Source organism: Prionailurus bengalensis, chromosome A1 (assembly GCF_016509475.1).
Source record: "Prionailurus bengalensis isolate Pbe53 chromosome A1, Fcat_Pben_1.1_paternal_pri, whole genome shotgun sequence".
Classification (NCBI taxonomy): Eukaryota; Metazoa; Chordata; class Mammalia; order Carnivora; family Felidae; genus Prionailurus; species Prionailurus bengalensis.
The window spans coordinates 77,442,815-77,469,592 of NC_057343.1; the positions used below are offsets into that span (position 1 = coordinate 77,442,815).

Genomic DNA, 26,778 nt, shown 5'->3' on the forward strand with positions numbered 1-26,778 from the left:
TTGGTCCTAGTTAAGCCATCTGAAGTTAACAAGATCAGTATCATGTCACTTTCACTTGGCAATCCTTTGGATATTTGAAGATCAAAATAATGTTCCGCTTCCCTCTTTTTGTTTCTAGTTGCATGTGCTTCACCTAATATGATTAACAGACCTCTCACCACACAGGTCTCTCTTATTTGTTTAGAGTTAGGCAAATACTAGAAGACTATTCAAATTTGAATTTGACATGAAAAGCAAATGAAAGCCATTGTATAATTAAGGTGACTTGGATGTCAGGAACAGGAAACTGTAGGGCCGGCACTGAGTGGCCAGTTGAGGGCGAGAACCTAAACCACAGGAAAATCTTGTGTCTACAGGAACAGTCTGGAAAAGCTCAGGGTAATATCATTTCAATAATTATGCCTTTTAAGATTTCTCTTAGAAGAACACGTAACTTAGACTTCCTGAGGGCATAATCTGGAGCACATCTGAACATTTATAACCCGGGTTCTGCCTGGCACTTAAAATGTTTTCCTATTTAGGAGATGTGATTGGCAAATGAGACTTTTATCTTTTGATGCTATCAACTGAGATCTGTAGCAAGAGTTGGATGATGGATTTCTCTTGGAACACATGATCCTTCTGTAATTTCACCGCTCTCTCCTTCCCCTCTTCCTTTACTTGTAGCTAAGCCCTGAAATAGAACTTAATCTGTCGGATGTACTCTCCATTTGCTCTTTTTCACACGGCAAACACTATTATTGCCGTTGCCGAGTTATAAATTCTTCTTGAAATTAAACATAGTAGTTGAAAGAAGAAAATAGCTTTTGCAAATGTATTTTAAAATCTTTGGTGCTCACTACACTATTTTATTTTATTTTTTTCAATGTTTCTTCATTGTTGAGGATGGGGAGGGGCAGAGAGAGAGGGGGACAGAGGACCCGAAGCACACTCCGCACTGACATCAGAGAGCCGACGGGGGCTCGAACTCAACGAGCCTCAAGATCATGGCCTGAGTCGAAGTCAGCCGCTTAACCGACTGGGCCAGCCAGGTGCCCCTCACTCTACTATCTTAAAACAGTATCTTTTAGTAGGAAAAACAAAACATGGCCAACTAATGTCTTTTTTTCCCCTTGCCTAATGCTAACGAAATAATCAGTAAACCTCAATACTGAATACTATCGAGGTGCTGAGTCAACTGGAAATCAAACTGAGTCATGCATGATTCTCTTCTCACCTTGAATTCTCTTTACAGTTATTCTGCAGTGTCCTGAAATGCTAGTCGTGGTATTAATGGGTGACTATCCCATTTCTCAAGGGCATTATTTGGAAGTTAAAAAAAAATGTTTCTACTGTTTACAAAACAATGAGTTATGGCCATCTTTAGAAAGGTGAGGCAAGTGATTGGAGATGTTTTGAAGATTTTAGGAGTCAGTGTAAAAAGAGTCAGAGCAGTTAGATCTTCCAGTCTCCCTAAAATGCGTTTGCTATTGAACAGAAATAGGAATTGATTTGATAATTTCAAGTCTAATAATGAACACTTCACTCCATTTATGTTTGAAAATGTAGACATATCTGTGTTTTCTAATGGAATTTTCTCTTTACTTGCTGGCAGAAATTCTCAACTTGTTCCCTGTGAAATGTGTAGATGTCAAAATTTTTTATCAGTCTACAGTTAAAATGAAGAGCTCATCTTCATTTTAGAGTAATAATATGGTGCAGAAAAAATGAGCATTGGCTGCTATATGAAGCCTTTGAAAGGTTTATGAAAAACAAGACACGCTCGAGACTTCATTTTTCTGGTGTATTTGTGGCAAGATCAGGTGTCATGGCATTTAAATGAAAAATTTGCTGTATGTAATTACTCATTGATCAAAGAAACAACTTAGGTTTGGGGGTGAAAGTAGTGAATTCAGTTAAAATATTCTGCTAAAATACTTCTGAAATTATTTTTTAAGGTCTTCGTTAAGGCATAGGACCATCATTCTTGAATACTATGACTTCTCAGTGTGTCGTTTGAGTAATTCAGTTCTATGAGTTTGAAAAAAGTCAGGAAGTATTCCTGAAGTGAATTTTCTCCCAAGCGTCTCTCTATGTCACCAGTGGGCTGCTTTAAACAGTAAGAGCAGGGGTGCCTGGGTGGCTCAGTCAGTAAGCGTCTGACGTCGGCTTAGGTCACGATCTCGCGGTTCGTGAGTTCGAACCCGAGTCAGGCTCTGTGCTGACAGCTCAGAGCCTGGAGCCTGCTTCGGATTCTGTGTCTCCTTCTCTCTCTGCCCCTCCCCTGCTCATGTTCTGTCTCTCTCTCTCTCTGTCTCGAAAATAAACGAACATTAAAAAATAAAATAAACAGTAAGAGCATAATGTGTTCCACAGCTTTGGGCCAGCCCTGCCTGGGGCCATGCAGCCATGTCAGCGTCTACATGGGCATCATATGCATCCGTGTGATGCCCAGTAGCTGATTGGGGTGTGGGAGGAAACTGTTGGAATATCTAATTTTAGCTTTTACTTACAAAAAAAAATGAAAGAAATCGAGCATATTAAATATTAAACACACAGTTTGAACCGATTGCTTCCCTTGCTAACACGGTGCTTCTTACGTTTAGCCCCAAATGTGTTGCGAAGGCAGGGTGGGCTCTTTCCCATTTACTCTTCCAGCAGAATCTGTAGGGCAGATCCGAATAGCCTGCTTGTTTCTGACCTGAAATCAATTCTGTTTCCTGCTCAACAGGAATTTGGGGCCATGGAGATGGGCTGTCCAGTAAGTGAGCATTATTTACTTTTCAAACGACACCCCAGGACTTGATACATGAAATAGTAAGCATGACTTTGTGTGAGCAAAAGCCGACTTTTGGTATTTAAAATCTCTCCATAAAACTTGACTGTTTTTCCTATTTTTTAGATAAAAATGTTACCAATGTCAAGGAAATACATTTCCACTTTACAAGTGAATGAATTCTGTAGTTGTCCAACTGGCCGTTTTTTGGTGTTGTTTTTAACTTGGTCTTTGATCAGTTAAGTTTTCTCTGCCTTTTCTAGTCACTGTCCCTCTTTTCTCTTTTTTGATTTTGCTTTTCTCTCTTTTGGTTCTTCGTATCGGGTGAGTCAAAGTGCCGTACTGGACCAAGTATTAGACACTCCGTCGATGTGTATTTTATGTGCAATGCACATGTGCTGTTTTGGCTTGGGCGGCCCTTTTGCCCCCTTTCTTCTGGGAACTGAGCTCCTCTTTAACATCTTGCCTCCCTCTTGTTACTGATAGGGCAGTTCATCACACATCCCCCAAACTTCCATCAAAGACATGGTGACCTGAGCTAGGCCGCAGACTCAGACCGGGACATCACGGGACATAACAAGAGAGAGGAGCCCTCTATTTGCTGACATCTCAGACTGTGAGGACCAGGGAAACTTGGGGCCTTCAGCCCACGTGAGGAGGGCTTGCCAGCAATGAAGCCAATACAAGGATTGTCCAGAGAAGGAGAGCGAGCGAGAGAGAGATGGGCCTCCATGTTTGAGCCTCTGATGGGTCTCCACCTAACGCCAGCCACGCTGCGGGATTCTCAGTCCCTCCCGTAATTAGATTTCCTAGTTGTGCTTAGGCTAGTTGTGACCTTGTGTGGCTACACTGTTTCTGAATAAGATGACACTGTGTAGAGAAAACCATATGCACTTTTCAATTCTACTACAAAAATGACAAATTCATAAGGTTCCACCCAGTGTAATGGGATCCAGCTGGTCAGGAGACTCTAAACTCCCATCTCCACCCATCACTTTGTGTTCTTGACCTCTCTGAGCCTCAGTGTCCTTTGTATTGAAAAGAGAGGGAGAAACCATCTGCCTGACCTTCACACAGAGAGCGGGAAGCCGATAAAGCCTATGAAAACCCTTTGTAAGCTGTCGGCCTCTATAAAAAGGTAACCTGCTGTTCCCGATGGGAAGGTCTGATTCCCTGGGCTGTGTTACAGTTTATTAGGATGATCTTTCCCGTGGTACTTAGGTAGACCTCCGGAATTGCTGGTACCTGTGAGGCTGTGACGATATCAAAGTTTCCCCGGGAATGTGACGAAGGCCTGACTCACGGCAGAGAATCGTCTTTTCCTTCAGTTGCATCTCAGAGGGCTCACGAGTACCTGACTTTCGGTGCCGTTGGTAAGAGCTGATCAACATAACGCTTTCTTACTTTGGGATGCTTTCCAGTTCGTGGGAAAACTAAGGGAGGACCCTGCCAATGAGGATGTTCTTAGAAGTCAGGGAGACGCCGTTGGGGCCAAGAAGGAGCTCGTGTTTACTGCGTGCTTGCTCTGTCTTGCCCTCTGCCAGGACAGTCAGTCTCACAGCAACCTCAGAAGATGGGTGTTCTCACTCTAACAGACGGATCAACAAACACTGAGTGACCCTTAACAAGATCACAGCAAGTTACGGAGACAAGGTCCCAACCCCACACTGCCAGGCTCTGTCCCCATGTTGCTATTTATAAAGAGAAGGCCAAGGCCACCTCGTTCGCCTAGTTCTTCTGGGGAAGATCCACAAAGTCAGCAGTAGATTGCCGAGCGGGCTGCGTTTGGCTGTAGTATTTCCAGTCACGTGGGGGGAGTCCCTTTGCGTGTCAGAAGTCTCCCTAAATTCGTACGAGTAGTTAAAGGGGAGCAAAGCTTCTAAAAGTGTAACCGCTATCTTTTAAAGAGACCGTTTTGAGGCCGTGTATGTGTGTGTATGTACATACCTCCAAACTTACCCACTAAAGTGGAAACACAGCAAATCTAAGTTTCGTAATTAGGAGTACATGATACATAACTCAATAATTAGAATATAAAGTACCCTGAAAAATAAAAAATGGTAGAAAACATGGAAAACATTGCTTTAAAGAGACATAATGAGCCCCATTTGGGAGGGAGAAAAACAGACAATAAATCAGTTGAATAAATACAGACCAAAATCTGGATAGAATTATCTCAAATGAGTTAATAGCCTAATTCAAAATAATATTTTAGGCTTCCAGCCACAGGCTTACAGATTCACTAAGTCTGTCCTCAGCATCAGTTTTCTGAATCTGTTCTGTATTTATTTTAGTGGAAATGAGTGAAGAATTAAGACATAACTAAATTACTTTTCCATGATGCATATGTTACATTGGTGCCATAAAAACATAGTTTCCTCAAAGTTTAATTTATCAAGTGGAGTGTAAGATTAAAATAAAGATACTCCCTTGACATATACAAATATACACATATGTACACAGATCTACATTTACTTCTCATGAAGCTCTCCCTGGTACTCTGGGCAGAGAACAAATTATGTCACCAAGAACAGGATTTGTTTTATAAAATGATTTCTAAGATAAGTAGTTGCTGGAGAATATTCTACTGGCATTCTACATTTCCTACTCAGACTTAGCAGACATAGAATCTGCTTTCTATTGTAGAAATCAATTTTAGCAACATTCATAAAAACAAAAGGATGCCAAGATATGAACACTAAAGACTGTTACGTCTTTTGATAACATTCAGGAGTATATACACCGTAACATTTTAGATAATCGTAGGTAACCTTATGCTCAGCCCTGAAAAGAAGGAAATTCTTTATCCAAAGAAAAGCTATTTCTAGATATTTTTATAAGTTACCTATCATAACCACTGGATTTTCTTAATATTAATTGGAAACCAGACTGGAGAAGATATTCTCAGCATGTGAGAAAACAGGAATGTGCACTCATCCCTGGGCATTGTGAATTTACCATCACCTCTTGGACGGGAAACTGACAAACTGGAGGAAAGTTGAAGGCGTCAGCAACTTCACTTCTACGTGTCTTGTTCTAAAATGTGCAAGACGGCGTGTGAAATGATAATCATTGCAGCCCTGCCCAGAGCAGTAAAGAGTAGAAACAACTTTCACATCCTTTTTTGGTGTGATGAATAAAGAAACGGAGGTTTAATCATAGGATGAGATAGTACACAATGTGTGTAGACCTAGATCCACGTATAACTATATGGATAAAGTGGGAAAATATTATTGAGTCTAAAAGCAAGCTACAGGGGTGCCTGCGTGGCTCAGTTGTTAAGCGTCAGACTCGATTTCAGCTCAGGTCGTGATCTCGTGGTTTCACGGGTTCAAGCCCCGCGTCAGGCCCTGCAGTGACAGTGTAGAGTTTGCTTGAGAGTCTCTCTCTCCCCCTCTCTCTGCTCCTCCTCTGCTCATGCTGTCTCTGTCTCTCTCAAAAATAAATACATAGACTTAAAAAAAAATTAAAAGCAAGCTACAAAGCTACTGAACAGCACCTTTATAAAACCTTTATAAAACCTTTATAAAAAATTTAAGACACAGAAGCAAAGGCAGATATATTTTGTATATTCATCCTTACACAGGTAAGTCACAAAAACAAGAATGGGAATAACACACACAACTATTAGATTAGAAGCCACCTTTGTGGAGAAGGATGAGTAAGAGAGAGGACAAAGGACATTGTTTAATTTAAAATATTTAACTTAATCTCTTCAAACTAGAAATATTTGAAGCAAATATGCAAAATAATAGTATTTGTTTAATGTCTATGGGAAGTCAGTAGGTGTGTGTTACATTTTGTGGCACCTGCCTACAGCTTTGAAATATTAACAATTAAACGATTAAAAATGTTACTAATTGAATATGACTTCAACTTGAATGTACTAAAATATACTGCCTTGCCTCTTTTCTTCAGCTTCCCCACTATACTTGTTTTTCCCCAAAGTAAATCCTGAGCAAATCTCATTTTATATGATTTATATAAGTGAAGTCTTTGCTGCCATTGAGTGAGTGCATTGAGGTGGGTTCCATCTTCTGGGACTCCCTTAGAAAGCTCCAGATCTGTCCCTATATGTCAAGTACGAAGGGAGTTCCAAAGTGCTAAGTCAAGTGACATGTCTGCAGATCCTAGGTGGGAGACATCTGTCTGAGGAAAGGTCCTTTAGCCGTGTGTCAGAAGGGGATGCGGGTGAGGACATGTGTGTAAGGTGAAGGGGCTTGACCTCAGGGTTCTGCACGACGTATGGGGTCAGGGGTCAAGCCGATGTAGGCACAGTGCACCCCAGTCCAGGTTGGAGACATTGGGGAGCCTCTTCATCAGCCTCTTGTTCTGCAGAGTCTGGTACCCAGATCTGCAAACAGCCCTTCACTGGGATGAGGGAACATCACCTCCATCAAGGATGGCCTGGAGGAAGAGCGCACTCACAAAGCACGGAGAGAACTCTCTCAGGACTGAAAGATGAGAGGTGTTTATGGGGGTAAGAGAGCTGCAGTTGATAGAGGGTATATATTTTTTGAGCAAACTCTGTCCACTGCTCCCAACCCTGCCACCAACCTCGCAGTCTCCTTCTTGCCCGTCAGGAAGCACAGAAATGCGCTGGCATGCCATGGTTCTAGCAGTTTCATGGTGGAGGCTCAAAGAGGAATCTTGAGTTCTGATGGAGGTGGGCTGGGTCAGTTGACATTTCTTGGGTTGATAGCCCAAAGCAATACCAGCCATTACCTCAGGAGAGGAAACACCTTTAAGTCGGTGTGCGCAATGTCACGAGTGTATGCGATGTCCAGAAGTACCGGTTCTGCCTTTGTTGTGATTTCATAAGGCCGGAAGTGGGTGCCCCACAACAAAAAGGGAGATGGACGTAGGTGTGGAAAATGGCCGAGAGGTCGCGTTTTCTCAAAACACGTTTGGCGTGGAAAAGACACACCCCTGGATTTGCTTGCCTTACATGTTTATGAAACAATAAGAAGGACTGAATTTGGGAAATGCTTCAGGATAGGTCACCCCTTCCTAGTATATGTTTGCTTCAGCTTTTTTCCACGGTACGGTTTTTCATTTTCTCTATGCCCAGGTGGCTGCTGAGTTTTTTGCAGACCTGCGTAAACTGTTCGTGATATCGCTCCTTTAAAGCTGAGGCCTTGGTGTCCTCTTTCAGCCACATATCAAAAGGTAAACAAGTAGAGAAACTTCTCCTTTGAAGATTCGACATGAGTCTGTTACTGGTTAAATTTCCCTTGCAGAAATCAAACAGGGTTTCCTGTTGCGTGTTTACCAAACTCTCTTTCCCCATAAAATACAGAATACAGTGCTGCAATTTTCCCATTTGTTAATTTTCCCCAGTGAACTCATGCCTTCCCTTTAAATATCTTCTTTCTTGTAGTCTACCTCGTTTAGCGGTAAATGCAGAGGATTACAAGCATTCTTGTTAGATATAAAACATTCCAGGAAATTTAATTTCTTTAGTCATGGATTTTCGTCGTAATGATACTTCGCATTTGTATAACATCTCTCTGCTCTGAGAAATTCAAACCCCTTATTCATTATCTGGAGACAAGCATTATTATTGTAATTTTGCATCCTGTGTAACTGAGTCACCGGAAATGAACCAGAAATAAATCATACCTGGAGTGTAACTTGCAAAAGAATGTGACAGCAAGGAGAGACGATTGGAAACCTTCACAGCAGACCACAATTCTGCTGGCTCACCCTTTAGGGAGGAGGGGGACTTGGTTTGGTCTGGGGTGAGAGTAGACCACAGGGGGATGGTGGGCGGGGTGGGGGGCAGAGACACTGAGGAATGCTTACGGTCAGTGCTGTCACAAATGCTGCATAATGCTACCTAAAAGCTTCCTCTCCCTGACCTTTCTACGATGCACCCCAGCCTGTCCGGGCAGCACGGGGCCACCCTTTCCTGGGCCTGGAAGCCTGGCTGGGCACTGAGCCAGGGTACAGATCCTTCTCTGGGCCTGGCTCCTGGACCATGAGAACCAGTGTGGTCCTGATCTCAGCTGGATTGCTCATGGCCCTTTGGGCCTGACAGGTCTTCTGTCAACATGCCCAGAATCTCTAGGGGTCAGAGCCTTCATCCGAAGTGGTTTTCCTCTGATCAAACCAGTTTCCCAAAATAGAGGTGATGTTTTTGACAAAAAGGAGCTAAGAAGAAGCCGTGAGGGGCAGGGTGGTCCCTTTTTTCCCCCTTGTGAGGTTGACGTGGGCCCTGAGTTTCTTAGTCTCCTGGAGGCTCCTTTCCCACTGAGGGCTTAGTGCAGGGCTCTTTGCTACATTTTGCCCCACTTACCAGGCCCAGCAATACTTGGGGTCCCCGGGATAAATACGGAATGGGTAGGAGCTGCGAAGGAGGGAGGGTCAAATGAGTCTCCTCCTCCCAACCTGGAGAGCACATCTCCCATCCCCCAAGGCAGTCGGTGGAGGCTCCATATTCTGGCAGTTTCCAGTTGCTTCCATTTGTATTCCGCATTTCAATGTAGAAATCGAGGAACGGGTTCCGTTACAGCGAAGAATGCACACTAACCAACTCTTGAAATCGAAATAATCATCACAAGCAGAGAGAATGCTATCTGACCAGTAAATTATATAATTGAGGGAGTGCATGAACGAACTGGAAAGGCCAGACACTGGAGTAAGCTCCTTCATTAAAACAAAACAAAACAAAACAAAACAAAAAAAACAAACAAAAAAGGAAAGCCAAATGGGGGAGCCCGGGTGGCTCAGTCAGTTGAGCATCCCACTTCTGCCCAAGTCATGGTCTCGTGGTTCCTGAGTTCAAGCCCCCCGTCCAGCTCTGTGCTGACAGCTCGGAGCCTAGAGCCTGCTTTGGGTTCTGTGTCTCCCTCTCTCTCTGCCCCTCCCCCGCTCATGCTCTGTCTCCTTCTCTCTCAAAAATGAACATTAAAAATAATACTAAAAAAAAAAAAACGCAAAAGGTAACCTCCTTGGCACACTCACAAAGGGACTATTGCCACGATGCAATAGTGGATTCATGTACCATGAATTTAGAGCAAGTTACTGGAATTTTGAGGGGCTTTCTTATTTGGCATCCTGGCGTTTTATACAATTAGCAGCAGCATTGGCTGGGGAGGCTTTGACAAAGAAGGCAAGCAAAACAGAACCAGGAAAAGAAGAACCTGCAAATGTGTTGCCTTTTTTTTTTTTTTAATTTTATTTTGGGTGTCTATCGAACATAGTACAAGAAACTCTCATGAGAACTTCAGGAAAGGAAACATACCATGTCTGTCACTAAAAGGGAAAAAATGTCATTGGGCCAGTGAGCATTGATTAGAACAATAAGAACTTCCTGGTGCCAAGAGTCAGAACAAATGTGTGAAAGGGGACCAAGGGACATTACCATACTGCGCCTTTCACAGGAAAATGCTAAATAAACCAAGGGATTCATGTCAATATTTGTGTAAGGAACCACGGCTCTGTCCAAGTCTAAGGCACGCTACAAAAAAAAAAAAAAAAAAATTCTTGAGAAACTTTGTACAGTATCCCAAATAACAACAACAAGAATACACTTGGAGTTGGGGGTGGCCATTCTCATGGTAATGAAATGTGTTTCAACACTGATCCCTTATTGTGGGCGTTGGGGCGACAAGTCTCTGGGGCTCTAGTCAAAGGGAGGCAGGGCCCTGGCCCCACATTGTGTCCCCCTGTGCCTTTGTGTGTGTCAGCTGGGAGATTCTCAGGTCCTCAGTGGACGGGCAGGGCAGACTAAATTAGGAAGAATTGCAACTTCATTTACCCACAACACAGTTTATAAACAGCAAGTTCTTACTTGCTGCACATTTTATTTGTTAGGGTCACTGCTAGCAAAATTCGAGCACACGGACCCACAGATAGGGCAGCTATGCCTACAGTTGACCCGGTGGGAAGAAAATGGCAAACATCATTGAAATGAAATCGGACGGTGCCCGCTATCAAGGAACACAGACCCCCACGTGTGTGCCCTGAACCCCCTTTTGGGGAAGTTGCTCGTATCTTTTCAGTCTTGCTGAGAGGCCCCTCCTCGCCACTACTATCCTCCTTTAAAAATCGGCAGTTGGGTTTGGAAGGAAAATTCAGTTATCCACATCTTTGGTGTCAGGTTTTGAGAGGGAATCCCAGGTTTTGGGAATCCAAAAAGGAAAGGAGAGAAATCCAAAGGAAAGAAACAACAACAAAAAAGCTTTCTCCTTTCTCTTTAGCAATAACAGAGAGAGAGAGAGAGGAGGGAATAAGATTCTTCTATTTTAACACTTTAGTGTATAATGGCATATGAATAATATCATTTTTCTGCCATTTATTCAGATGTGAAGGAACTCAGTGAATAATAATAGCTCCTGTCAAAGGTATTTATATTTAAAAGGTCTTTATGTAAAAAAAAAAATTTTTTTTTTTGTCAGGGCTGATTTGTCTCCAAGAGAATCCCACCATCTCCTAGCAACCAACCTGACCATCTTTTTGAATAGATGCTGCATTTACAGTGGGTGCATAACCTTTATGGGGAGGCATTTGCAAATTTAGCAGTCGGGACTCATATGCATTCAAAGCAAGTTGTTAAACTGATCCCAGAGCCAGACTGGTGATAGAAGTCTCAGGGGGTGCCTCTCTCTCTCTCTCTCTCTCTCTCTCTCTCTCTCTCTCAGCAAAACCACACACACATGATGTATACAACGTCCCCTTCCTCCACTGCCTGGGGCTCCCGTGTACTGAAAATGGAAAACGGCCCATTCAATAGCCTGTCCACAGAACTTTTATATATTTAAGAAGAAGAAAAACAAGGAACTACAAAGGTTTTGCTTTGCAAATTACCCCACTAATGGAAAGATTATCACTCAAGAAAGAAGACGTCCAGCAGGAGCTCATTTATTAAAAAAATTTGTTTTTGAGAAAGAGTGATGGAAACCTTTGGAATTCAATCATCTCTTTTGCTACTGGGTTTTGATTATTTATAATATATTAATGTCATTTTCATTCCTTCTGAATCTTACAGTGGGGACTTTCTGACTATTCGAAAAACATTGGCTAAGGCTCCTAATCTCTCTCCGAGATAAATATTGTAATAACCAAATTATACATGACTCATCTGAGACACAAAAATTCATAGAATGAGAGGAGATAGAAACAGAAAAGGTTTCCTGTGACTTCCAGGTCTAAGAGGTGTGGAACAGCAGAAAAGATATTATCACTTCAATGAAAGGCAATATTTGTTTCATGTAAATATTGCACCCTCTGAGGATGATGGCTTTAAAAGAACATTTCCCTAACTGAAAATTCTTTTAAAATGCACTGGCCAGAACCAAAAAGCACAAAGTTCTCTATCGCTGGTGGAGGCTTTGGAAAGGAGCAACCCCACACTCCCGTGTCCTCGCTCCGCCCAGGGCCAAAGACTTCAGACGAGGTTGTGACATTCCCCATCCCATCATCACGACCTCCTCTTTCCTCTTCGCGCACTTTCTCCTCCTGTCTTTTCAGGTTTCTGGCTCTCTTCAGCAGCCAGGCTGGAAACACTCAGATGACCGGACAGGATTCTTGTCTTATACTGAATCGTTTTATCGTGGTTTCTGTTTATTCGCCTTCCACGTAGCTGTGCGTTTTAAGTCTTCTCTTTCTTTGCTCCGAAAGAACCTTGTTCCCTTTATTAAAAGATTTTCAGGAATCTATCACAACAGCCCTCGCAATTTCTGGCATGCATCGCAGCTCCAAAGGGGCTTTGTCTTTGTCTCATTGATCTTCACATGACATTGGAGAGGTATAGGTTATACTTTATTGCCGCCACCATTTTTATACCTAAGGAAACTGTGCTTTGGAGGGTTGACCTTACTCAAGCTCGTGAAACTAGTAGCAGATGGTGTACCAGATTATAGGACGACCCTGTAGAAGTTGTTTGCTCTTGCCCCTAGATCAAAATGCTTTGCAAAGAGAGGTTGGAAAGAAAGGTACTTCTGGAGGCAGACATTAGGTGAAAAGTTGGACAGGACGTGAAGAGATAGGAACCTTCTCGCGCACTGTTGGTGGGAATGCAACCCGGTGCAGCCGCTGTGGAGAACAGGGTGGAGTTTCCTCAAAAAGTTAAAAATACAGCTACCCTGTGGTCCAGTAACGGCACTACTCAGCATTTACCCCCAAAATGCAAAAACACTAATTCGAAGAGAGACGGGCCCCCCTGTGTTTATCAGAGTATTACTTACAGGACCCAAATTATGGAAGCGGCCAATTTATATGTAATGGAATATTACTCAGCCACAAAAAGGAATGAAATCTTGCCATTTGCAACAACATGGATGGAGCTAGAGAGCATAATGCTAAGTGAAATAAGCCAGCCAGAGAAAGACAAATACCATATGATCTCACGTATATGTGGAATTTAAGAAACCAAGCAAATGAGCAAAGGGGAGTGGGGGGGGCGGTGGCGGGGAAGGAGAAAGAGACAAACCAGGAAACAGACTTTTAACTATAGAGAACACACTGATGGGTCATCAGAGGGGAGGGTGGTGGGGGGATGGGGGAAGTAGGTGATGGGGATTAAGGAGGACACTTGCTGTGATGAGCACAGAGAAATGTATAGAACTGGTGAATCACTATATTGTACAAGTGAAACCATTATAATACTGCATGTGAACTGTTCTGGAATTCAGAAAAAAGACAAAAGTACATGGTATATCGTTGGCCTGGGTTTGTCAAGGAACCCTGATCTAGTCCTTTGGAAGTCACCGAGAAGGCAGGGAGGAAGGACAAATCAAATGTCCCCCTTCTAGATGCTGCTTATGTGGGGACACTGACTGAGGACCCCCTCGGGGTGGAGGAGGCTGGGAGGTCCTGGGATCTGTCCCCCTGTACCTAGACCAGCCTTCTCAGCATGACCTGTAGGCTCAGAAGTGCATCATTAACCTCACTCCGGACCAGCTATGCCAGAAGCTCTGGGGACTGTTGCCCAGACATCTGTTTTCACAAGCCCTCCAGCCCACTCTTGTGCTCAAGTTTGAGCACTCCCTGCTCTCAACTCCTGCCCCCTATTACATCTGACTAGGAGGGCACCCTCATTCGCACCGTCTGAAATCTCAACCCTAAAAAAGACTCTCCCTGTCCTTAGCTCTGAGACCGCCCCGCCCCATGAGTATGTAGCTGCTCTTCCGGGAGGATATGGTTTTGCTCATACTTCAGACTGATGATTTCCTCTTCACTAACTTCCTAAAATGCATTTGTTTTACTCCCAAAGTCTTTTTCTCGCCAATGTGACATTTCTAACCATGTGTCGAAATGTAACCAGTTCCCAGGTTGCTGCAAGGTGCTTCGTTTACCTTGTCGGAATAGAGGGGGAAAGAGAAAGGAGAACGGTTCTGGAATAAAAAAGAATTACATAGGGGCGCCTGGGTGGCTCAGTCGGTTAAGCGTCCGACTTCAGCTCAGGTCACGATCTCACGGTCCGTGAGTTCGAGCCCCGCGTCGGGCTCTGGGCCGATGGCTCAGAGCCTGGAGCCTGCTTCCGATTCTGTGTCTCCCTCTCTCTCTGCCCCTCCCCCGTTCATGCTCTGTCTCTCTCTGTCTCAAAAATAAATAAAGGTTAAAAAAAAAATTTAAAAACAAAGAATTACATAAAACGAATCAGAAAAGAATAAAAAAGAATTACATAAAATAAATTAGAAAGGAAAATGTTTTGAAATGTGTGTGAGATGGCGATATTGACTCGTTCTGGGAGTGTCTCCGCAGAGCTGACACAGGACACAAATAGATGGCCTGTATGAGGCTATCATAACCGCAGAGCTGACTCCAGCTGCCTTCCGGTAAATATGAGACCGTGGATCAATTCAGTTAAGAATCTAGTTGATGCAGAGAGAAAAATAGGATGGGCTGTTTGTGGTTGTTAGGTTAACCTTCCCACTCACTCGCCTAGCTGCACGAGACAATCTCTCTTAATGAACTGTTTTGCAATCCTAGAAAAGATTGAAAAATTATGTCATTGTAAATGACATTATCCGCTGTCCCAGTCATGACAGTGTTTAGAAGGCGTTGTTCCGTACATCCATGCACACATGCTCAGATGAACTGCCCTTTTGAGTAACTGTGTCACACATCTATCTATCACATCAGTTTCCTCCCACTCAAAAGCTTTTCCATGATACATTCGCACGGGGCCAAACCAGACGGGAGAGGTGGGCTAAGGGAGAGCAACTTCATGGATCGTGCGCTCAGCGAAGATTTCCGGAGGAAAGGGTCACTCCAGTAACGTTTCTGATTTCCGTCCAGGCGTCCTCAACTCAGATAAAAAAAAAAAAAAACTGTGGGTGGAGGAGCAAATCTGAATACGGTTTTCTGTGTTAATCAAAAGGCATATAATTGAAGATTGAACTCGGGCTATAGCTTAATGTACTATTTCTGTGTTGTGCTATTTTAATGGCTCCATCTGGAGACAATAAAGCGACAAGACAAATAGTCTGTTGGTGAGTTTCAGGGCCTCTCTCTGATCCCCATTCATTCTCTCTCTCGTCAGGTTACCAGTCCCATCCCCCGATTTTCCCCCAATTTACAGAACTTGAACAAATACATTTTTCATTTATACCTAACTGGCAGCCTGACTGAAAATAGCACAGCCACCATTAAGAACTTTTTCTTCAGTAGCTTTTCTTTTGCAGAGAAGAGGGAATAGTAACTCAACTGGGTTAGGAAGACCCAGAACTTAGTTACCTTTTTTTTTTTTTAACGTTTATTTATTTATTTTGAGAGAGACAGCACAAGTGGGGAAGAGGCAGAGAGAGAGAGAGAGGGTGAGAGAGAATCCCAAGCAGGCTCTGTACTCTTGGTGCAGAGCCCAACGGGGGGCTTGAACCCACGAACCGTGAGATCGTGACCTGAGCCGAAACCAAGAGTCACATGCTCAACCGCCTGAGCCACCCAGGCGCCCCAGAACTTTGTTACCTTTAAGTGATACTTTTAATTTACTCCTCAGGGTCATGTCAACTTTATTTTTAGTTTGCAGACAAGTATCTTTCTTTAGCTTCCTCTTGACCTCACTGCTGTCTTTTGGTTTCTTAAAATGCAGGCAGTTTTCTGGGTATTTCATGAAGGAAAGTTATATCCTGATTTTCAAATGTTCTGATACTTTAAAAAAAGAAGAAAGAATTCAAAGTACTTAAGTGGAATGCATTCATTGTGGTATTTGATCTGATTACTTATCATCATCAAGACTATTTATAGTTTTTACTTTTCTTCATTAATGTGCTTCCCGGCAATGCAAAATTGCTAAATTCATGGTTTCAGTTCCTCAGAAGATGATTCTGGATAGGAAGAAAACTATTCTGGAATGAATTAGAATGAAAATGAGATGCTTCAACAATCCAAAGGCCGCATCAAGGGTCTCTGCCATCCTGTCATTGTGAAGTTGTTAAGTCGAACAGTCTGGAAAAGAAATAAAAAAAAAAAACAACAACAAAAAACGGTGTTCTGACAGCTGGACAGAACCCTCCTTCACCATCCAACAACACCTGTGGTTTTCTAGTCCACCTCGTAGAATTCTCGGGAAGGAATCTCTGCAGCTTCTTTGTTCTCCTAATTGTCTTCCTTAGTAGATTCCTAGAAGTGGGATACAGATGTCACGGTCCCTATCAGGATTTACCATTTTTCTAACGTAACGGAAGCTGATTCCCGTGTTATTTCTTTGTGGGTGCAGAGTAATCAAGGGCCAGAATTGTTGGTGCTACTGTACGGATTACTTACAGGCACCTTGCCCCACACTGTCTTCCTGAGCTCAGTCAATAACTCAGTAGGATCATTTGAGAATCATTCTCGATGCTTTCTTCTCCCTCCCTATGCACTCCTAAACCACCCCCGAGTCCTCTGTACTTTTCTGGGCAGCTTTCCAATCTTTCCCCCTCATTCCCCTCCCCATTCTCGCTGCCCTTAGCAAAAGCCATTTCAGTCCTACCTCCTTCTTGATCTCAATGGACCGGCCTGTCTTCTCGTCCTAAAACTCATCATCGGCTTCCCTTTGGATGAACTCCAGGTCCCGGAACAGGTGTAAATGGCCCTCTACATGTTGTTCTGACCTCATCTCTACCTACAAAACAGGACTTTGCGCCTCCCGTGGGGTCCTAGCCTCTCCTTCCACCGTAACAACCAGTCTCTGTTTTGTCCCTGCTCACTTACCTACAGCCTGTCCAGATGCGGTCAGATACACCATGTCTTATTTGATAGTGTGTTCTCAGTACTTGTCATCCCATCCATAGTAAATACCCCCAACCCATCTAATGATTGGTAGAAAGAAACGGTCATTTTAGGCTGGGAGTGACGATGGATGGCTTCAAGAATGGTCTAGGACCTCATGCATGATACGTTTCAGCATCGTCGACTAGGCTTAAATGATACTTGTTTGGATTAGTCTGATGTTTTTCCTTCGTTCCCTGATGTAACTGGTCTTCTACTCTTCTCTCGTCGCTACTCATCCCGTGGGACAGCAGGCAGCGAAGATGTAGGCTGGGCATTATTCCTGCCTCCCGAAGACAAGTCACACAAGAATGTCGTCCACACTGGAGTGAAGCATTGCTAAAGCATGAGGAAAACGGAGCTCTGCATCTCCCGCGACTAAAGCTAGGACCTCCTTTGTCTTTTGTAAGTTTATTTATTTATTTGGAGGGTAGGGGGTGCGCAGAGAGAGAGGAAGAGAGGGGATCCCAAACACGCTCCACACTATCAGCGCAGGGCCCGATGTGGGGGTCAAACCCAGGAACTACGAGATCATGACCTGAACTGAAATCAAGAGTTGGACAGACGCTCAACTGACTTAGCCACCCAGGAGCCCTGCTAGAATCTTCTTTGAATTCATAATTTATGTGACTCAATGTTCCTTAAGTTGTACAGTACCTATCCCAGACCTGGAGGTGGTGGGATGCTGGGGGTCGGTGAGGGTTTTCCGGTGGAAGTAATGGCGAGGCTGAACTGTGGAGGAGGAGGAGCAGGGTTCGATCTACGTAGCGATCGGGTGTGGGTCAAGACAGCTGGCGTCCTAGGCAGGTGGAATGTTATGTGGGATGGACGGTATAAGGGAAGATGTGCTCTAGAAACCAGAGGAAGTTCGTGTACAGAGTTAACAGTGACAGACGAGAACAGAAAAAACAGATGTTAGGTTACACAGGGCCGTATAAGCCACTTTAAAGAGTTTTACATGGTGTATTTGAATGACAAGGAGCGGCTGAGGGATTTTAAGCAGCAGAGGGCAAAGCCACACTTGTGTCGTAGAAAGATAATTCTGGAAAGCAGAATAGAAATGGGCAAGAAGGGAGGTTGGAAGAGCAATTAGGACACTTGTAGAGTTCTGGAGAGAAGGTAGTGAGCATAAGCCCACGACTGGGTGGAGGCGAGAGTCACTTAGCAAACAGAATAGATGCGACTTGTTGATTGGTTTGTAGGCAGATGGGAAGGAATAGCAAAGAATCAAGGTACTGCCCTGGTTCCCAGCAAGGGCAGCTGAGTCGATACTTACATCCCTCACTGAGCTGTAACAAGTTCCAGACCTTGTTGATCGTAAGTGCAGGTAGGCTCTCCCAGGAGAGATGTCCATTGGGCAGTTGGCTCTATAGGCGTGAAGTTTGGGAGATTCACATGAGATAGTCATTGGCAGAGAGAGAGAGTTATGAAAATTCTTGGAATGAATGGGACCAGCCAGTGTGAGTCTTAGGGTGAGAAGGGAAAACACGTTAGGACATTTACTGGGGAGATTTTAATATTCAAAGAGCCGGCTGAAGCACACTCAGAAGGAACAGTCAGAGAGGCAGGAAGAAAGCAGAGTTGATGGCGGGGCAAGAAAACCTTGAGAAGAGAGAGTGGCCAGCCACATCAGAGCACAGCAATGGTGGCAAAGGGCAAACCAGATTTTTGTGACCATCATCTCAGCAAAGAGATCAGGTCAAAGGCAGATTTTAGGAGACTGAGGACTACGTGGAAGGCGAGGAAGATGACTAGACAAATGTAGACCATGTTTCCAGAAAGTTCGTCTATGAGAAAAAGGAATTCGCTAGGGAAGGCGACGGTTTTGAGGCTAGGTCTTCTTAATTTTCTCCCTTTCTTTGCGTTTCTTAAAACGAGCTGGCATGGACCCAGAAGAACAGTGGGGTTTGAAGGAACAGAATAACATGCTGATGACACTGGGGGGAGGGCAGGGCCGTGTGGGGAGGGGTCACCCTGGCGATGAGATTCAGCCTTGGTGTGGCACCAAGAGGGGTCGTCCAGACGAAGCGGTGCCTTCTCATGATTGGCTTTTCGCAGAGATGACCAAAGGTGCCTAGCAGGCTTCTGGCGAAGGGAATGGCCGTTAGTAAGTGGCTGAATGAGGCGAGGTCTTGGAGACACAGAGAGGACCAAAGTCTGCAGGGTCGGAGGACAAGGGACTCTTAGAAGTGGGAGCCATCTTATCCAGCCATGTTCTCTGTGAAGGAGGAGGGGGGGTCATCTACTGAGAGAATGGGTCAGGGGAGGTCTGTGGAAAATCGAAGCTCTGGAAACAGCCTCCCTGGTGACCGGGGAAGGAAGGCGCCATGTTCTCGCGGTGCTGGTGTTCACAGCTGACACAAGACCACACTACCACGCAGACAGACCCCCACACGCTTTTCTCATGAAAATGGCGCGTGGGCAGGAAGGGACGTCGTCTCTGGAATGAAGCGTGTGTGAAATGTTTGCTGAGCCTCTTCAGGGGGGTCGGTCAGACCGCCACACACTCAGGACTGTTTCTCTTTGCCTCTTATCTCTGCGTCACAAGCCTGAAGGCTCCGAGGGCAGCGGCCCCTGGTTCTGAGGGCGCACTCGCTTCCTGTTTACCACCACGGGACACGACTATTTTCCGAGCCATTCTAATGAGATACAATGCGTCTTGGGAAAACACGAGGAAACTGGGGATTTAAAAACAAGAAGGTCGGGTGACATGAGAACTCTCTCGGTGATGGATTCTGAGAAAGTGACAACGCTAGCAGTGAGTTCACCAAAGGGCCCAGGAGCCAGGAGGGAAGTCCTCAGAAGGACCCCTTGGCATGGGGCGGCCCGTGCGTAGGGCATCCAGAGCTTTGCAGCCTCACATCCTCACCCATCTCCTTGCTTCAAGTTACGACTGGTCTATTTTTTTTTTCACGATGATGGCAAATGTGTGGGCAGACAATCTCCAATCAAGCTTCCGACCCCTCATTAATTTGTAATAGAGTCGATCGTGGTCACTAAATATAAAACAATTTACCTGCACTTAGAAAGGAATCGGCTCGGTACGCTGGGTGACCACAGGGCATTTGTCTATTCCACTTCCCCCAGGCTGTCTTTTCTTCCAAAGCCTTCCCACTGGCACGCATACAGAGAGGACCACAAGCAAAGCTCCCAGCGCCCCCAAGCAGCCCCAAGCTGTCCACGGAGGTTGGTCTAGTATTAGCTGTTTGCTTTCATCCATGGCCCATTTTACTCCTCCCCGCCCTCTGCACCACTTAGGAGACACCGAAGGAACAACCTTATTCATGGCCCTCAAGCTACTGCTGTCTGAGGAACAATATATTCTTAAGCACTACATGCATCCGAGATTTGTCTCGATGTGGTCCGTTTATTTTAATTTGGGACTGTCAGTGGGAAAAAAAAAAGTAATTAAGCTCGTGACTGGCACAGCAAACGATTTCAGTCCTGACGTTACGGCCTTATCCCGACTCGTTTCACTATATTTCTTCCACCTGTCAGATCAAAGTCTCAACTCCTAAAACTCAGCCATGCTTTCCTTAATTACTTCACACGATGAATTTGCAAAGGATAGTTCTATGTGATTTATGTCATTTTTAGCTTTGGTCAGTTTTTGCGGGGGGCGCTCTCTTCACTGAGGAAGCGTGTTTTAAAAGTTGCATTACAGTGTTTTGGGCTTAGAAAAGCGTTACACATAAAGGTTTTCAATAATATGTTGCCTCTTAACTAGAATGTGGCAGAAACCTGTTATTCCGTTTGGAGATCACATTTGAAGATCATAGATTTCCTTGTTGCTCTCCGCAGATTCTCTGAGCCGTGCCCCACTTTTCCTCCTATGCCTCAGTTTCTCTCCTGTGCCTGAATAATTCACACATGGTGTCTACAGCGTCACTTCCAGGCTTCTCTTCCCTCCTTCTTGCCTCCTGTTTCCTGTCGAGATAAGTGAGTGTAAATTTATATGACATTATTCAATTTGTTTTCTCCAAAATTAAAGTTGGGGGTTGACTTAGACAATTTACAGTCATTGTTTAAAGGCATTTTTGTTTTTTTCTTCTACCTTCCTCATCCTTTCCTGTTTACTTTTCTTCCTTTAAAAAGATTTTTTTTATTATATTTGTTTATTTTTGAGAGACAGAGTGAGACAGAGCACGAGTGGGGGAGGGGCAGAGAGAGGGGGAGACACAGAATCCGAAGCAGCTCCAGGCTCCGAGCCGTCAGCACGGAGCCCGACACGGGCCTCGAACCCATGAACCGTGAGACCATGACCTGGGCCGAAGTCGGACACTTAACCAACTGAGCCACCCAGACGTCCCCATCTTTTTTCTTTTCTTTTTTTATTTTTTTATACAATGATTGGATGGAATGCCTCTCAGAAAAAGCTCACCAGAATTTGCTGTGTATGCTTTTGAATACAAGGTACAAAATGGCCCCTCCCTACTTCCACAGCCCAGATCCTTCACTGAAACTGGAAAAACCATCTGTCTGTCACCTCAATCCTTGCTCTGGGAATGTGGTTTCAGGTTGGGGCTGACAGCCTCTTGGCCCCTGTGCTCTGAAAATATTTACTTAGTAGGGTCTCTGCTTCTGTCCCAAGGAGTCTGGGGTCTTGATTTTCAAAGAGCTGAGGGGGTTTCATGGGGGAGGCAGCCGCCCCAGAGACTGGTGATTCGGCAAAGTAGGAATGGAAAAAAACCCTGAAAGTAAAGATCTTTCAAGAGATTGTCAACTGCTAGCCAAGCAGATTCAGAACACATTTACAACAACTCACTAAGGTACAAATTTATAAATGGAATAAACCAAGGAACTTGGGTCTCAAAATAAATATGTCAGCACACGTAGTCTTGCATTCATTAAAAAAAATCCCACAACTGTGATATAAAGATCATAAATATTAATATTCTCCCTTTTTATTCAAAATTATAGTCATGACAGAATTGTCCATAGGGCCAAAAGAGAATAATATTGCCAAAAATCTTTAATAAAATCTTCTTTATTATGAAAGGGATACAAACCATATTATAGCTTATACAGAAAATAGATGGAAATAATCAACTATAATTGCACCTGCCTTATAAAACTACTCTGTTTTTCTGAGTGCCTCTCTTTCCAGGTAATTTTACTGAGGTACAATTTAAGTAGGAATGGAATAAAACATTTACATTGTAATCAGAGTTTAAATATGCTTTCGTGCATTATTTAGTTCCTTCTATAACATGCTTTGTATTCTAGTCTGCATATTATTTCTTTAAGTAAACACACTCTAATTTACCTATTTCACTATTTGGGGATATTTTTTCCTGGGTTTTTTTTAAAAATTTTTTCGTTTTCTTGCATTTTGTTTTTAGTATTATACATAATACTAGAATGAACAACCTGGGGCATGCAAGCATTTTAGATTAGTTTTTTAGGCTAGATTCCCATTAATGCAATTCCTGCAACAAAGTTCTTAATATATCTACTGCCAAATTATTTTTCTTTTAAAGGGTTGGTTGTATCAATTTACAATGTCAAAAGCAATACATAGAATACCAACCTTGCTATACTTCAGGTGGCATCATGCTATTATAACTTTTTTTTATTCAAGTATAATTAACACAGCCAGTGTTACATTAGTTTCGAGTATACAATATGATGATTCAACGATCCTATAGATTTCTCAGTGCTCATCACCTAGTGCACCCCTCCTCTCCCCCGCTCCCCCACCCTGCCCTCCGGTGACCCCCAGTTTGTTCTCTATATTTAAGAGTCTGGGGGTTTTTTTTGTTTATTTTTTTGTTTCTGTCTCTCTTTTCTTTCTTTGTTTTGTTTCTTAAATTCCACATACGAGCGAAGTCATATGGTATTTGTTTTGTTATTATAACTTTAAAAACTGATTTACTAATCTACTGGTGAAAGCACTTTTCATTGACATTTACATCTTTGATTAATTGCGAGGGTCTGTATGTTTCCTATGTAGCTTACTAGTTGTAGCTCTGCCTTGCTGGATTATCTATTCATTTAGCTCTACATTTCCAGATGTGTTTTAGTCATCTCCTCTCTTCCCATTTAGATGATTGATTTTCAACTCTCATCTTACTGACGTGCTTGATTACTCCTCTTTCTTGAACCATTTTCTCCATTTGGCCACTCTCACACCACCCTCTCTTGTTTTCTTCTCTCACTGGCACTTTCTCTTCTGTTTCTTTTTCGGGCATCCCTTCGTCTCTTGCACCTCAAATATTTGGGGTTTCTTTGTTCTGCACACTCTTCTCACTTGCCGCCCTCTTGCTGGATGATTTCATCCATCCCCATGGCTATAAATATAATTCATGTATAGATGACTTATGTATGCAGCCAGATAGTTCCTCTGACTCATATTTCTAATTATCTACAGTACATCTCTAACTAAACATCTCAAAGTTAACATATCTGCGGCTGAACTCCGAATTTTCCCCCAAATCTGTTCTTCCCCGTCATCCCCATCTCGGTAATGGCATCCCACCCACCAGGTGGCTAGGATGAGAAACTCTGGCACCCTCTTGCCTTCCCTTCTGCTCCTTCGGCAAGCCCCACAACCCTGCTCTGCATCTATTTCCTTCTGTCTTCGCTGCCACCTTCATAGTCCGGGCTGTTGTCACTGGCCTGACCCATTCTAATAATTTTTGCTAAGTTCCACATTTCATTGGTCACCACGCAGCCAGAAGTTTGTGTCAAAAACAAAACTAGATTGTGTCTCCCTTGTTGATTGTGCTTCCAAAGCTTTCCGTTGCACGTATTAGAAAATCCAACTTCCTAGAAGACCTAGAAGTGGCCTAGAAGACCACACAGGATCTTCCCCTGCCTACTTTAGCAGCCTTCCCTCTTGCCACCGTTCATCTTGCTGTCCAGCCGCATCGACCTCCTTGCCCTTCTTTTGCCATGCCGAGCACTGTCCTGTATCAGGGACTTCGATGCTCCTGGATCATGTGTTCCCTGAGTCCTCACCTGGATCTTAATTCTGCTTTGCTTTATTTATTGTTTTAAAAAAGTTTCATGTATATTTATTTCTGAGAGAGGGAAAGAGCACGCACGAGTGAGGAAGGGGCAGAGAGAGGGGGACAGAGGGTCCAAAGCAGTTTCTGTGCTGTGAGGGCAGAGCCCAATGCAGGGCTCACACTCACAAACCGTGAGATCATGACCCAAGCCAAATTCAAGAGTCGGTCGTTTCACCGCCTGAGCCACCCAGGCGCCCCCATTCCACTTTGCTTTAATGCTTCCTTTTCAGAGAGAAGGTTCCTCGCCTCCCTATCCAAATTTCCCCCCCTCCTTTTAATTTCTGTAGTAGGATTTGTTTCCTTGGTAACCCTCATCACAGTCTGAAGCTAAACCATTTGTCACTTTACCGGCTCTTCAATTGTCTCTCACTCTGATTATAAACTCCACGGGGCAAGGATCATGTCTGTTTATTCCATTGTGCCCTGCACCGACACAGCGCCTGTCACAGTGCAGCACCCAGAGCATTGAGTAGATGTGCACCAACAGCATTTTATGTTGTCTTTTGAGAGTAAAGACTCACTGAGAGATTTTCATGGCTGGATTGGGGTTGGGGAAGATCCTTGGGCAGAAGCCTGGAGGTCGGATTACAGACGTATGAAGTTGGAAACCACGTGACCCAATTAGGTAGCTGTTGTGGCCTTGTGTCTAGAGATGAAGGGTCTACACTACGGACATAAGACATCTAATATACTAAGTAGAGTGCTGAGTGCAGACACCCGAGTCCATTCAAGTGACAACCAGCAAACTCTGCCTTGTGAAAGACTTGCGGCAGGGCGGTAGGGACAGAAGATAATTGCTTAAGGTTGCGGACAGAGCGAGAGAGCTGAGGCAAGCAGGGCTGAATATTCTCTTAGGTGCTTGGCTACGAAGGAAAGAAGAGAGAGGGTGGGACAGAGAGGGGTGTGTGGGCTTGAAGGGAAGACTTGTAACTTTAAAGGAAGTGGCTTGAACATGGGCTCCGGTTCCATAGGGAGCACAGATGGCGTGGACAAGGAGAGGTCAGATGTACAGTAGAGAAAGGCCCACGGGGAGCAAGCCCAGTTTGTTCGGATGATGTGTGGCGTGCAGGTGGGGGCGGCGTCAGTCTTGAAGACGAGAAAGGAGACACTTCTTTCTCTCTGAAACAAGTAAACAAGGTGACGGGGGGGGGGGGGTGCAGAAACAGCTACGTCGGCAGTATTGTCATTAGCATTGTCCTCATCCTTGTAGTTTTGATGAAAGCTCATCGAGGGTGGGACAGATGTTACCTTTTGTTGGCCTCTTGCCAAATGCAGACCTAATTTTGGAGCGCAGAGAAGTCCACACATCAGACGTTCCTATGCAAGGTGGGGATTTTATCCCACAAGGAATATTCACCCCAATGTATTCTAACTCTGAAAGCCACTGACAGGCCACAGGCAGATGTCTTTAAGCAAAGAGCCAGCCTCTCAGCTTGTGATTTGTCCGATTTCTCCTCTGTTGTCATTCTGCGTGTTCCACAGCTGGGCAGGAACCTGTTCTTTGCCACATCAAAACACTTCTGCAACCTGTTGCCCATACTTCTCGGGAGAGATGGGCTGGCCCTCCTTCGTGCTCACTTATTGAATTAGGAAAACCAACAGTGGGGACTAGTGGCTTTGTTTCTCTTACACTGATGACAACGATGTACGACTGTACCCGCAGATCTGCTGCCCACCCAGACATTTCCACGTTGTTTTGTTGGTCCTTTCGGCTTTGTGGGCACAGAATACCAGGCAGGGGAGCGGGGGAGAGCCACCACAAAGCCGGGAGAGTCAAAGCTTCCCATGTCTTCACAGCCAGCTGCACAAATGAGCCCCAAGTTCTGAAAAGACAGTCAGGCCACAGGTATCCTACCATTAGCGGGCAGGATGGCGCATGGTAGCAGGCCACCCTAGGCCTCTTAATCCTCAGGGCTGTCAGCCACCTCTCCCCGTGACACCTGTTAACGTGGGAGAAACACAAACAACAGAGAGTCTCGGCCTAACTCTTGCTCCGCGCTTCCTTTGCTCTAGCTTCCTGCTGAAGCCCGGCTGATTTTGTTCTCAGTGTGAAAGTCATTTTAGATCCCGTCTACGGAATTGTGTAGTGGCCTCTAGTTAATCCTGGTGGGATGTTATTACTGACTGGACAAGTTCAGGGAGGAAATGGCAGCTTCAGGAAGGAAGGTTCTCTACATGATGAATTTCAGCAAAAAATAGGAGTGTCTGTGTATATGCATATATATACATATATACATACTTAAGATATACTTAATATATCTTATATATACTACTATAAACTGAATATATATATGTATGCACTAGTTACTTATATCTCTTAAACTCAGAAGAAAATTCTCCTCTTGCTTGTGTACAGCTGGGCTTTTCTGGAAGTTGGAATGGGGGGGCACGAAAACACTCAACGTGCAGAGGTTATGAGTGTCAGCTGATCCTCAGACATAGGGGTCTTTTGAACGGGTGACATGCCTCCAGAGGTCTGACATATCATTGACTCTCAGAAGTTATAGCTGTACACGTTCACATACGCATGGAATTCATGTGCATGTATTGGGAATGCAGTGTTGATTCACGTATGCTAATTGGCCTCCACGTATAACTTGCATAAATATGTTAAAAGTCGTTCAATGGGCTCCACTAACATAGATTCTGCTTCTAGACTTTTGGAAATATCTGCGTATGCCTGCTTACCCTTCCACACTAACATGACACCAGTAAATGGGTAGCTGCAAGTGACCGGTGAGCCGAAAGCACAGAGGGTGAATATTTCACCAAGGGTCCTGGCACGGGTGAATGCCACCTCTGTGTGTCTGCCTT

General features: G+C 44.2%; 1 long non-coding RNA gene across 3 annotated transcripts in view; it reads left to right on the forward strand.

Annotated features, from left to right (window-relative positions):
- LOC122484814 overlaps positions 1 to 26,778 on the forward strand; it is a 222,102-nt gene that overhangs the window by 87,968 nt on the left and 107,356 nt on the right. The window contains exon 3 of one of the 3 annotated variants that reach the window (XR_006297723.1): positions 17,206 to 17,359. The exons of 1 other annotated variant lie outside the window; for it this stretch is intronic. This is a non-coding gene — a long non-coding RNA (uncharacterized LOC122484814). The remainder of the gene's footprint in view (positions 1 to 17,205; positions 17,360 to 26,778) is intronic. One more of the 3 variants, XR_006297720.1, reaches the window with a different exon arrangement.